At 38.7% G+C, this 13,077-nt stretch overlaps 1 long non-coding RNA gene across 1 annotated transcript; it reads right to left on the minus strand.

Annotated features, from left to right (window-relative positions):
* Window positions 1–550: 550 nt before the first annotated feature.
* Window positions 551–5,529, minus strand: LOC137851493 (uncharacterized). The gene is made up of 2 exons (XR_011093244.1): window positions 5,348–5,529; window positions 551–3,309 (listed from the first exon to the last, which is right to left on the minus strand). It is a non-coding gene; the product is annotated as an uncharacterized lncRNA (long non-coding RNA).
* Window positions 5,530–13,077: the final 7,548 nt, after the last annotated feature.

Raw genomic sequence — 13,077 nt, forward strand, 5'->3', positions numbered from 1 at the left:
AAATTATGTGGTTTGATACAGAACAGCTTGAAGCAGCTTGAAGAATCTTTTATCTGATACATAGCAATTTGAAGAAAGATCACTTTACCTAAATTATTTGCTCCTCAAACCCAAGAAGAACCTCCAGCCCAGTTGTGAAAAGAGGGTGAAATTTGTCCAGTATATCCATACTCCTTAAAACCATCAAGACATTGTTTAATTTAATATGGTGCTATCTTTCACACTGTGAAACTCTGGAGGGGTTATTAAGTACTCTTAAAAAAAGGGGGGGGGGGGAGGGCTAGAAAGAAAGAAGAGCTCAGGCTTTGATCCTGCTTGCTTCCATTGGATTTCATAGCAAAAAATCTTGGTCTGTTCTCCATGATGAAAACTCATTAGTTTCTCTACCAACATCACCATCTTTCTGATTAGATTTACAAACTGTTGGAATTTTGGGAATCCTCTAAAAAAAATGTAACATTTCCAGCTTAGAAATGGGTGACTGCTGGAAAAGACTCATCATTAAGACACAGTTACACACTGAGAAACATCTGTCTATGACGAACCGTAATTATATCACTAATTACTCTGATGTCAGCTGAGACCAGGGAACATTGCAGGGATAAAACTGCTTTCACACCAGGCAGTCTACTAGCAGTGGTGTGCTCTGTGCCAATGGAAATGAAGAGGTAAAAAGGAAAATAAAGACATCCCGAAGTGACATACTGGCATCACTGGTCTCCTAATCTTTCCTAATAATTTCTCCACTTTGAATTAATTGACTTTGAATATGCTTTTCGTTCTTGTTTACCAGCTTTATAATTACTTTATTAACATTTATCAATATTGATGTTAATTAATTATTGATATTTATTAATTTAGCATGTATATTCTCAGTGGAAAATTACAGTAGGTCAACATTCCACTTGAACATATATAAAAAAAACCAACACTGTGAATGGAATAGCAAGCCCAAAGAAGTGCATGTTGGAAAGCAACTGCTTAGAAGGTATATAGCACAAAATAATGAAATGCATTAATTGTTCATTTGTTACAGAATTCACTCACATAGCAATTCCTTTGATTGAATTTTGACTTCGGTGGGGTTCCCATAGTAATCCCAATGGTTTTCCTGTAGTAATCCAATACTGTTCGAATTTCTAATATTGCAATGAGCTATTAATGAACAATTTACTAATTATTGTTTCCTCTGCAAGATTGTACACGTTTTTGAGGGGAAAAAAAAAAAAAAAAGCTGTTTATGAGTTATAAATAATTCTCCCAATTGTGTTTTAGAGGCTCTAAGACATGAGCCATATTGGTAATTGCTCTTTTTTCTTTCACATTTTCTTGTGCTTCAGTTATATACAGCCTTCAGTTCCATTCCTTAAATTCTTGAGTCATGCCACTATTACCCCATACCAGCTCCAGACACTGACAGAGTGACTGTGTAAGAATTTAGTGCTCTCTGAGAGGCTTTTCCCTGACAGCCTGGAAAAACAAACTCCTTTTTATACATATGCCTAAGCATGGAATGGAAGTGATACTACAAGCTCTCTGAACAGTCCAGCAATAGGTGAGAAGGTACATCCTTAATTTACAGTGCCTTTTCCTAAATATCTTTGATGACTCTTCCAGGGTGTATAATTTTTATAAGTTTTGTTACGGTCATTGGGAGGTAATCAACATTAACTGTTATTTCAGTCCTAAATGGTTTTTATTCTCCATCAGTATGGGCTGAAGTGTATCCACGAGCTTCATTTTGTTTTACCCACTGGTGGTAAATGTTGTAGGTAAAGCAGATGCTTTGTAGATTTGATTCTGTGAGAAGTGAATCAGTGTAGCCCATTTTCAACAAATTACTTCAGCATACAAAACGTTGTTGTGCTTATGGTAACTGGAAAGACTGAAATCCTCATCCAAATAATCTTCCTATTTATTCCCTTCTGTAGTCAACCTTTTAAGTATGATAAAAGATTCAATGTAACCTCAAGGTATATGCACAGATATCCTCTTTCTCCTTCTCCCTAGTGACTTAATTTATTTGTTAAATTATAGTAAGCTGCAAACCATAGAGAGCTCTCTGTGCAATGAGAAGGGGGTGAACAAAGCCAGGAGACCCTTCAAGATAGCCTCAAGAAACCTGTGATGATATATTTGAGCAACAGATAGGACTTGTCTAGATGGAGCTTCGATCTTTGAAGTTGTGACCCCATGACATTCCTATGCCTCTCAACCACATGTTTCTTCTTTTAAATCCTGGCATGTTTCCTGTCAAAACCTTTCTCCTCTCGTACTCTCTTCCCTAAAACAAAACCCCACAATTGATTTTGCATAACCACCTAGAGAGCAATCAATAGTTCCTGAAATTTAATGCAGCACTTTGTTAAGCTTGCAAATGGAATAATGATTCTGTGGGGCCAAATGCTGGGCCCAGAGCTGCTTTGCCCCTATCAGAAATGGGCAGAGAAGGTTTCCCTTGCATGTTAATGTGTTGTGTTGCAACAGGGGTCAATAGCTTCAGGCTTTATGTTGATTAGTATTTAAAGGAATGTTGTTGGAAAGTATTAGTAGAGGCATTTTAACCCTACAGACAATTGAGGAAACTAAAACACCTATTTGCTGGACAGCTTTCTCTATAAATACGCTAATGCCAGTAAGAAGCACATTATTCCTGGTCCCTGTGGTGCTTTAAAATGCACTCATTAATATAGTCTAATTTACATTTAATTCTAGGAGAGATATGCCCTGTTGCCACTGCTCACCCCAACAAACCCTCAACTGCCTAGCAAGCTATGTGAGGCAGAGTGAGGTTTCATCATCTCAGAAGTCCTACTCAAAAGACAGTTCATTGCAAAACACAGTCTCCCCTCTGCAAGATGCTGCAGGGCCAGCTGCAGTGATGAGAATCCTGAGGTTGTGGAAGATTTGGGCTGACAGGTAGCTGGGGGAGAGGTGCTGGCAAGCCTAAAGATGGCACAGAGGTTGAAGCAGAGATTGAATCAGAAAAATAAATGTGGCAGATCTGAAGCAAGCTTCCCATGATTTATATTGAAGGTGTCTCTCATTGTGAAGCATCCAGCCGCTCTTCATGTGCATGCCACACTCCTTCCTTGCATGCTCTGTTTAGCAATGAAGTCACTGACCTTTTTGTTGTCCTCATGATGCTTGCAAGAAATGAGCATAGGTTGTTTTCACCTCCCAAAATGTTGGCAGTCTTCTCAATATTAACTATTTGGGGTTCATATAATTTCTGTAAGTCCACCTCTGGAGTCAAGGAATCGATGAAAGGGAATAAAAGGTATCAGTAGTTGCAACTGCAAGGTTATTCTGAAACAAAATGAACAGAAGATCCAGCACAGGAGAGAGACCCAAAAGGGAAATGTCCTTCCTAAGGGCATACACAGCCTTCCCTATGAAAGTGCATAGTGGTTTTCTGACACCTAATGATTTATTCTTCAGAGTTTACACCATCTTGGAATTCTCTGTGGTCTAATGCTTCAACTCCTGAAAACACAGTCCATAAGATTAGTTTCAGGAGTTCCCAGTTCCCGCCTTTTTTTTTTTTTTTTTTTTTTTTTCTTTTCTCTCCTGATTTCTAGCTTTGGATTTGTCTATGGGGAGGCATCAACGAACAGAGGATGGATTTCTCAGCTATTTTAAAGGAGACATTATGGAGACAAACATCTATGATTAAAATAGATTATCTCTGTGAACTGAGAAAGAATGAAAGAATACAGGATAACAGTAAAAAAAAAAAAAAAAGCTTTAAACATGCTACAGAGCTGCAATGCAAAGGTTAAAAAGCTAGAGCTAGGGAAAAAAAAAAAAAAAAAAAGTCGGAAAATATATGTCCCCAGCAGAAATCCAATTTTGGTTTTATCATTGCTTTTCCACCAGGAGGTGGGGCTGTTAAGCACTGAATTTATTTAGTACTGCACTAAAAAAGTGTAGGTAAAATGAGAACTGTCTTTCTCTTCCCTTTCCCTCTGAAACTCATTATGTACATGTGAGTAAAAAGCATGAACTTTCTAGATATTTTAAGAACCGATTTCATTTTCTCATGAAAAAAAAAAAAAAAAAGGAAATACCTTTAGAATGATTTTGCAATGGTTTAAATGAACTGCCTCCAGTAGTGAATTTAGTACCAATAGCTAATTAAAACATACATTAATTTGGGAGACTGGAAAGCTCAGGAGGCTTATAATTATTACTATTCCCAAGTTTCTATTGAGTCTATTGCTAGGAGAGCTCTGCAATTCAGTTGTAAGGATTAAGTCACAAAAAGAAATCACAGGACCCTGTAATGTGGCTAATTGCATAATAAAAAGATAAACACATTTAAGGTCATTTGATTCTAATTCTAACAAGCTGCCAAGAGGGATGAAAGCAGTGTTTCTGCTGCTTTCTCAGAGCCTGAACTGAGGGAACTGCTTATTTCTGATGCTTCCACAGCTCCTCATTTCACCACCTTCAAAGGAGATGTTCTAGACCCCTTGAGATGGGAAGGTGCAGCCAAAGGAAGAAAATGTGTGTCATATGTGAAGCTGAACTCTACCGCAACAGCTCTCTGACTCCATCCCTGCCCTCCAACCCCCCCCCCAAAGGGAAATGAGGAGAGGAAGGGAAATGTGATGGAATGAAGGGCTCAAGGGTTGAGATAAGGACAGGGAGACCACTCAACACATATAATCACAGGAAAAAAAGATTCAACATGGGGAGATTAATATAATTTATTGCCTATCACTAGTAGGCTAGAGCACTGAGAAACTACAAGTAAGCTGAAAACACCTTCCCCCATCTGCCCTCTTCCACTTCCTCCCCCCAAGAGTGGCACAGGTGACTGGGGAATGGGGGCTGTGGTCAGTCCCTGATGCTTTGTCTCCACCACTCCCTCACAGTCCCTCTCTACCCCTGCTCCCTGTGGGGTCCCTCCCATGGGATGCCATCCTTCCTGAAATGAGCCTGTGGGGGCTACCCACAGGCAGCAGCTCTTCAGGAACTGCTCCCACACGTCTCTGTCCCAAGGGGTCCATCCCCCAGGAGCAAACTGGTCTAGCACAGGTCCCCCAGTGGTGGGCAGCAGCTCCCCCCAGACCCCCTGCTCCTGCGTGGGCTCCTCTCCACGGGCTGCAGCTCCGGCCCGGGGCCTGCTCCTGCGGGGGCTCTCCATGGGCCACAGCCTCCTCCAGGCCACATCCACCTGCTCCACCGGGGGCTCCTCCACCCATGGGGGGGCTGCAGCGTGGAGATCTGCTCCATGTGGGACCCGTGGGCTGCAGGGGGACAGCCTGCTCCACCAGGGACCCCTCCATAGGCTGCATGGGAACTGCTGCAGTGTGCCTGGAGCACCTCCTGCTGCACTCACCTCTCTGAGTTGCTGTGGCACAGTTATTTTTTCCCCCCTTTCTTAAATCTGCTTTCACAGAGGCACAACCTCAGTCACTCACTGGTTTGGCCCTGGCCAGCGGCAGGTCCCTTTTAGAGCCAGCTGGAGCTGACTCTTCTCTGATATGGGGCAGCTGCTGGGTTCTGCTCAAAGAGGCCACACCTGCAGCCTTCCTGCTACCAAATGTTGCCAAAATAAAGCATGGCACAGAAATAGGTGCAAACCTGAACCCTCTTATGACCTAACAGTTGAACCAGGGTGCCTCAATGCAGGCCCATTTTTCTCTCTTCAGTGTCAGAATTGTTGGAGATCCACTCTTCTATTTCATAGAATACATGTGATGGGCATGTAATTACTGGGCACAAACCTGAATCTGGAAGCATTTTAGGGGAATCTTGTCACCATCATGCTATGTAGCAAGGTCTCACCTCAAACAGCAACAAATATGTATGGTTATCACACTGTGTTGATCTGCATCTACACTTGCAGAGAAAGCATTTCTGATGGACGTGATCAGAGATGGTCAGTCCACACAAATACTATCTGTACAGCATGACCATGCAATGGATATTAATAGATGTTCATTTAGGCATTCAAAGAGATCTTGACTGGCCATAGGGCTTACGTGGGTGCCATAAAACTTGCCACATCAGAGGTTATCCTAACCTGATCACATTCAAAGTCACGGTCAGGAGTTAACTAACTCAAAGAAGACCATCAAGACATCCACACTTACCAGAGAGGGTACAGTCACCAGGCAAGGGAAGTCAAGAATTATTTCCAGCCACTGCTGCTATTGAGTTCAGGAGTAATGACTGATCATTGCATCCTGCGGCAGTCACAGCTTCTGCCAGCTCATCCAAATGCTTCCTCCCACTCACAACACAGCACTTCCCTCTCCTCCAAGATGACTCATGCTGTGTTCACTTCCATCCACAGCCCAGTGGCTGCTAGGCACTACCAATATAGCATAACTAAAATTTGGCTTTGGGTGTCATGGTGAGATCTAGATGTAACATATGGATGGCAATGAAGCCCCAAATGTTGGGTCTTCTATATGGTTTAATGTAGTTACAGAACAAGATGGACAATCTTGAAAAAGAGGCTTTTTTTTTTTTTTTTCCTTTTTTTTTTCTTTTTTCCTGATAGTCGTTTTTTTATGCCCTGCCTGAAAACACCATCCAAACTTATCAGCCTCAAGAGTTTGAAGGCTACTAAGCATGTGTTTGTGATCAATAGTTTCAAAAATTATCAGTGGGTTTATTCGAATAAGAGTAGATAACTTGTTCCCATCCATTAGCTACAAGAGAGCTTTAGACAGGTAGCAAGAGTTTGATTTTTATATCTGTATAAAAAAAGACATGAATACATGGCCAGTTAAGACTTTCAGAAAGCCCAACAGAGGGATATACAAGGCAGATGAAGCAGTGATGCTGCTCAGTGATTTTGCTGCTTGCTTGACTGTTCAGCATCCAAGTTTCAAGTTCTGGGCTTACAATTCATAAAATTTATTCTTTAGTTGGCAAGGATTTCCTTTGCAATCTCAGATTTGTCACTCCACACCATTTCTAAATACATCATCTGTATCCAGATGCCATACATACTCATCTACCTAAATGTGTTAGAGGTCTAGAGTCACAGAGGTGCTTGAAAATATTTACTGCTAATATTTAGGAAACACTGACACTACAAAGTCTTGGTAGATCTCTGTTAGCTTCTGCTCCCTGGTGCCCAGGCATAAAATACAGTTTGAGTAGTAACAGCAATACAAGATCTGGACATACAGCTAGAAAGGGGGTTACTGGGGTTCCTTTCCCTGTTCTAGTGAATATCTGAATATGATATATAAAATAGATCAGATGTTAAAGGAGGAAGTGATAAGTTGAGAGCTTCTTAACTCAAAGTGCCCTCTGACACTTTCTGCACTTCCTCAGAGGGATGGAACATGAATTCAACTCCTCTCAGGTAGAGGATGCTTAGTGTAAATGCTCTAAACACTGGATCATTACTTAATAGATAAAATACCTTGCCTGTTTCCATACTCCATTTTCCAGTTGGATTTTGAAATGACTCAACCTTCATGGAGCTTTTTAAATAATAGTAGTTCTTTAGGGGTATATTTTGACCTTATTCCTTTGGCTGAAACCTACAGAAGACTTTAAAGTGCCGACGTCTCACTGACATGCAAGAATATCTTGGCAGACCTTGACAAGAAAAATGTAGAGCTATCATTTCAGAGATATTTGATTCCTATTGTAAAACGCTCACAGATGGACCAGTGAATTCATAAGCTATTTTGAGGAAGAGAGGTATTATTGTAGTGTAATATAGATGGTTTAGATGAGGAGTTTTACTGTGGATTCAGTGAAGCCAGAATTTCATCCTGCACCACTAAGTTAGATAACTTGTGTATAGCACATACTTAAATGACCATTGCAGGTTTCTGAGACCCTGATCTGAAGCAGGGCAAAATGATTGACCCAATAATTCCTTCATTATCACTAGAATTCCTTTATATCTCTTAATGATTTTCTATTTTCCCTCTTTGCTTTCTGCTTATGCTCAAGGCAAAAAAACAAAAACAAAAACAAAACAACAAAACATCCAATATTTCCAGAACCTATTTTAGTTTCCATACATTTTTTTTCTTTAGCTAGCAGCAACTTTCTAGTCTTAAAACTTTGCTTTACCACTGGCTGAAATTTCACACACACTTAATACTAAAATTTGTCAAACTGGAAACATACTAGCTGAATAATCAGGTAGTTTGAGGCTGCAACTTAATCTACAGTAAGCAGATTTATTCCAGTAGGAAATGTCTTATAGTATTTTTACTGCTAGTGTTCAATGTGTTCCTTTGTTGTTTAAAAGTTACTTGCAGCATAAGTAATTAACCACTATTTATTTATAAAACTACAGTATTCTTTCTTGCATACAGACATGGCTAAACTGATTGCGAAATCCTTGGGACAAAACTGCTGTTTCTTCTGTCTTACACATGACTGAGCACATTAACACGTAAAAGCGATAGTACAGTGAATCTTATTCAGGCAAAAGAGGGTGTATGAGTAAGATAAAAACAAGTATTTGCATCTTGATTCTGATTTGAATTCATCTTTGTTTGTGTTGTAAAAAAGAAAAAAAAAAGAAAGAAAAAAAAAGGAAAAAAGAAAGAAAGAAGAAAACATGAATTTTCATCTCTGGAACCCTCATGTAACATCTCTGAGTCTGATCATTTTCTGTGTCCAATAAAAAAGAAATCTTGGTTTTATAAAAATCTCAGAAGATGAGAAGGGATTACAGGGATTAATCCCACAGTACAACTTTTGTACTTTATTTATTTTATTGCTGTTGATTTGTAAATCTATATTGTATGCTAAGATTTATGATCTTCATTCATCACCAAGTTCAGTCTCATCAGTGAGAGGTTATGATACTGTAAATTCTAGCACCTTTGTCTCACTAATAAAATATGACAGTATACATCTATAAATTCCCAATTCTGATGGTTATGTTGTGTTTCCTGCAAGGGTCTTTCAAGCACTGACATTTTCAAACAGATGTCATGAATTAGGGGAGCATGATTTGATTAGGATGCTGTGGTCTTCCTTGTGCCAAAAAGCATGGATCTCTTTCAAGCAAATTCTGTCCTTAGCACGTAGTTGACAGTAATGTCAATGCTCATAAAAAAGCAAACAAACAGCCCAGCTATGATGAGTTATGCTGTGTACAGAAAGCAGTAATAGAAAGGTGACAACCTTAGCCAAAAGAAAACTGAAGGACAAAAGGGAGAGCAGAGTTATTTTAAACATTCTAACAGGGTACCAGTAACAAAGAAAAAGTGATGGACACTATAAAAGTAACAGAAAGTGTTCTTGTGACCAGAGCTGTTTGCTTTTCTACTGCCAGACTGTATATACAGGACTATACACTTTTATGATGATATTTTTTTTATTTCAGAAGTTTGGTAATAGTTCCCAGTATGGAAACAGCACAACATGCCAAAAGCTGACATAAGGCACACTCAGATCTGGACCCCAGTTTCTTAGCTTTCAACTGGGCTTACACTTGAGATTTCATTTGGAGCTCTTCTGTAAAGGCAACATGTCTCTGCTCATATTATTAATCTATTTCTTTGTCTTCCCTATAGTAGGGGATACTTTGATTAATAGCTTCCTCTGTACTGCAATGGTTTGGAGGTGCTTCTGTCACACAGGGAGACATAAAAACTACAGAACCCATAGTGGTGAACTATAAATCCCCAACAAAATTAATGTAAATTCTCCCTTTAGCTTGAATGATTTCATTAATTATTTTGAAATCCAGCTAAACATGGGTAGTACATTCTTCATCTTTAATGTCTCAGGATTTTCTCATCACTGGAATCTCTTTTGTTTCTTGCAAAACATAGTTAAGAATATTTCCCTACTGGGAGGCAGGAAAAATTTTGGCTTGTTTAACTATGAAAAGTCCATCTCAGAATCTTTCCTGATCTGAAACACTTATTGAAAAAGGGCTTGCTTATTTCTGTGAAGAAGAAATGAAAAATGGCTTTTTTACAGTTGTTGCATAGTTGTTACATGTGTCTGCTTTGGTATCAGCAGACTTGTCTTGTTCTAGATATAGGTCTCTCTATAGAACATTTCTATAGTTTTATACAGCTATATATATATATATGTTCTTGATAGCCTTGTTCTATTTATAGAGGAGGAATCAATGTTCAATGGACAATGGGCATGAAGTTCATATGTTGCAAATGTTATTAGAACATGATTCAAATAACATTATAGATGGTTATATGGTGTTGGCTGTATGTGTACATCTGCCCTTAACTTCCACAGGTCATAACACTTTAGGAAGATCTTTGTTCACTGTTTAGCCTTTCCAAATGTATCTGTAGGTGTAGAAAATAAAACTTTTAGTTCACCTACTGTTATATTCTGCCTCATTTATGCTGGTGTAACTGAGGAACCATGCCGTTCCCTTCTTCAGAATGTTATTAGATTTACAGAAATAAAAACAAGAATTTGGTCTTAGATGGGATTGGATACAGATCATGCTTATTATTGTGAATAGATAAAAGCTGCTTTTGGTTTAGATTTTCTCAATTAAGCAAACGTGAAGAAATCCAGTTCTCCATTCTTTGCAAGCTTTGTTGTGTTTTTCCACTTACACAAAGAGCTTTTTTCACTTGTTTACTTTTTTTTTATTTTTTTTTTTTCCTGTTTAAGAGTGACAGAAGCCTTCAATTCTTTTGAAGAAGCTAGAGACCATTAAATACTGCTGAAATAAGAAATATTTCAATACAAAAACCTCAAAACCTGAGGGGGTGGAGGAATCTATTCCCACCTTATATAATATGGTCTTGGTATCTTATACATAAAAGACAAAAAAAGAGCCTTTGAAAAAGGCAAACATGTGGAGGAGGAAACATTAGAAATCAGACTTGGCCATCCTGCACTACAAAACAGAGCTCTGTGGGTGTTCTGCCTTTCCTACCCCCAAAAAAGCAACCTGCAAAACAGGCCCTGGTCCCTGCTCTCTGCCCAGCCCTATTCTTTCTGTTTCATCCACCCCTGCTGAACACAAGAACAAACAGAAACACCAACTCTTTCAGAACAGCAACATATTTTATTGGCAAAAGGACAGGAGAAACAAAGCAGAGGATGGGATAAGGATCAGGGAAAAAAATAATCAAGAGAACTGTTTTTCTGAGCTGTCTTTGGACTATTCTAGTTTGTAACAGGAGCATTCAAGACATCAGGAGATATCTGACAGCTCCCTTTCCACTGGTGAGGTATCTGATATCCTCAATTTTTTCTCTACCCTACTGCTTATGTGATTTGGTTTTGTTGAATTTAATTAACATACTTGTATGTAGTTCTCAAATCTGATGCTTTTTACAATAAGGTCCCTTTGTACTTCTCTGAATCTATAAAAGAGACCGAAAACAATACATACATTATATTTACTCTGATTTTAAAGAATGCTGCACTAACAGAGTACATTTAAAAGAGCTTGCTGATTCTGAAAATTTAGTTACATAGATGACATCTGGTCTAATTCACTCTCCAGACCTCTGGCATTCATGTGTTGTTGTTCTCTGAAGGACACATAGCTACAGTGTTCCCAGAGGAAGAGTTGTGACTTACTAGCAGAGCCTGAAGTCATATGTCAGTTGAGATGGCTGTCGAGGCACTTTCACACCTAGTTAATCGCAGTGCTGTTAGGCTGGGATCGGATTCCTAAATCACATGGAGCCCACATATGAGCACAGCTGTTATAAACATGTGAGATGTCTGAATGTACAGCCTGGTTTTCAATAATTTAGAAAGGGATAATGTGTAATCAGCATTCTGTAAATTTAGAACATAAAAAACTTGTTACTTACATATGAAAGTCCAGAGCAGCACTTGTGAGGCAAAACTTGTAAACTTTGTCATAAGCACTGTCTGGATGAGGATTTTATCTGTTCTCTACAAAGCCACTGTTGGCTTCCAGCTTGCAGGTGTCCTCCTGTCAATTAGCGTGACCACTTCCACAGTGGGATCATTACCCGTGTATCTGAGCACTACAAAGAAAACTGTAGAAGAAGTTCTCAAGCTTTGGACCCAATTAATTATCATCTCCACTTGGGCAACACAGAAGTGAAGGATGTTGCACTTAGAGACAGCATGAGATCATAGGAGTTCCCTGCTCATTACTGTTTCTCAGACCACAAGACCATGCTATTCTTATGATGCAGTGAAACAATTTGATAAGCCAGGGTTTTTCTTTCAGACTTGTTCATTTGTTACCGGTTTCTTTTTTGTTCCATGTCCTCTTGCTGAATTTTGGTAACCTCTGAAATCAAGAAAGATATGCTTTATACCTCCTCAGCAATGTTACCTTGCTTGTTACATCCTTAAAAGCAATTCTTTAGTTCTGTTATTTTTTCCTTTCCTCATGGGGATTTCCTGTTCTGTATTTTGCTCTACAAGAAGCAGAGAATGATTTTTCCATTATTTCTTAAATAAAGTCAAGGCATAAAGGGAATTAAAACAGGGCACTTAAATGTATGCTTTCAACACTAAGTTGATATGGACAACAGAAACACTTTACTGGTAATAGAATCACAGCAAAGCTTCTATGGTATGGATGCAGCTGTACTGGAAATATTTTGTTTATTACCACTGAAGGAAAAGAACCCGCAAGGAAGAAATAAATGTATTATTTTTTTCTTTATAGCTGTGTTTAGATTTGTTTATTTCCTGATATTATCCGGGAAAGCACAAGAGCTGAATAAAAATGTACACAGAGAGATTGTGTCTCTATGAAAACAAGGTGAAAAGAATTCACTTATCAATATAACCATGCAATATAGGTAAATAAAATTTTGCCATGCTGATATGGCATAGCAAATGCTGGTGCTGCTGTGACCTATAAGAAACATATACAAAGGTACCAAATGAAAAGAAAAATTTCTCAGAGAAAATTCTTATTTTAGTGCAGAAATCTTATCTAACTTACCTTAAGTTCTACAACCAAGTTTCAATAAGTGTGTGACAAGGACAGAAGAACATATCTGGGGTGCCAAAACTATTTTTTATTACTGCAATCAATACTATGAAACATTTTAATCTATAAAAAATGTACTTGTATATGATTACACTGTTTTCTTGCAATCTAAATAAAGCAAAATTATGCTTATGTCTGCTTGGCAATTAAGT

Source organism: Anas acuta, chromosome 2, assembly GCF_963932015.1.
Source record: "Anas acuta chromosome 2, bAnaAcu1.1, whole genome shotgun sequence".
NCBI lineage: Eukaryota > Metazoa > Chordata > Aves > Anseriformes > Anatidae > Anas > Anas acuta.